Here is a 362-nt window from a genome sequence, read left to right as displayed (position 1 = left end):
ATGAGGGCCCAGCCGAGGGAGCCGCGGGGGAGGATGGGGGCAGGGGCAGGGGCGCGGCGGAGGCGGGAAAGAGAGATGGTGGTGAGGAGGAGAGGGAGAAGGAGGAGGAGGAGGAGGAGGAGGAGAGGGGCCATGTGGGATGAGAGAGAGGTGGGGGAGTAGAGAGGGGTTATTTGAGGTGAATTTAATGTTTTGCGGGGGGAGTCTATGATTGTAAGGTGAAGAGTCAGGGAGGAGGCCGGCTGTTGATAGATGCTGGCCTCGTGCGCACATGTGAAGTCCTTTCAATAAAACTATTTGAGAACAACTTTTGTAGCCCTATCTCTCTCTCTCTCTCTCTCTTGCTTTGCTTGAAAACATAA

Source organism: Phalaenopsis equestris, unplaced genomic scaffold (genome assembly GCF_001263595.1).
Source record: "Phalaenopsis equestris unplaced genomic scaffold, ASM126359v1 Scaffold000094, whole genome shotgun sequence".
NCBI classification, from domain to species: Eukaryota; Viridiplantae; Streptophyta; class Magnoliopsida; order Asparagales; family Orchidaceae; genus Phalaenopsis; species Phalaenopsis equestris.
The sequence above is the reverse complement of the archived record's forward strand: the minus strand, read 5'-3'. Positions refer to the sequence as shown.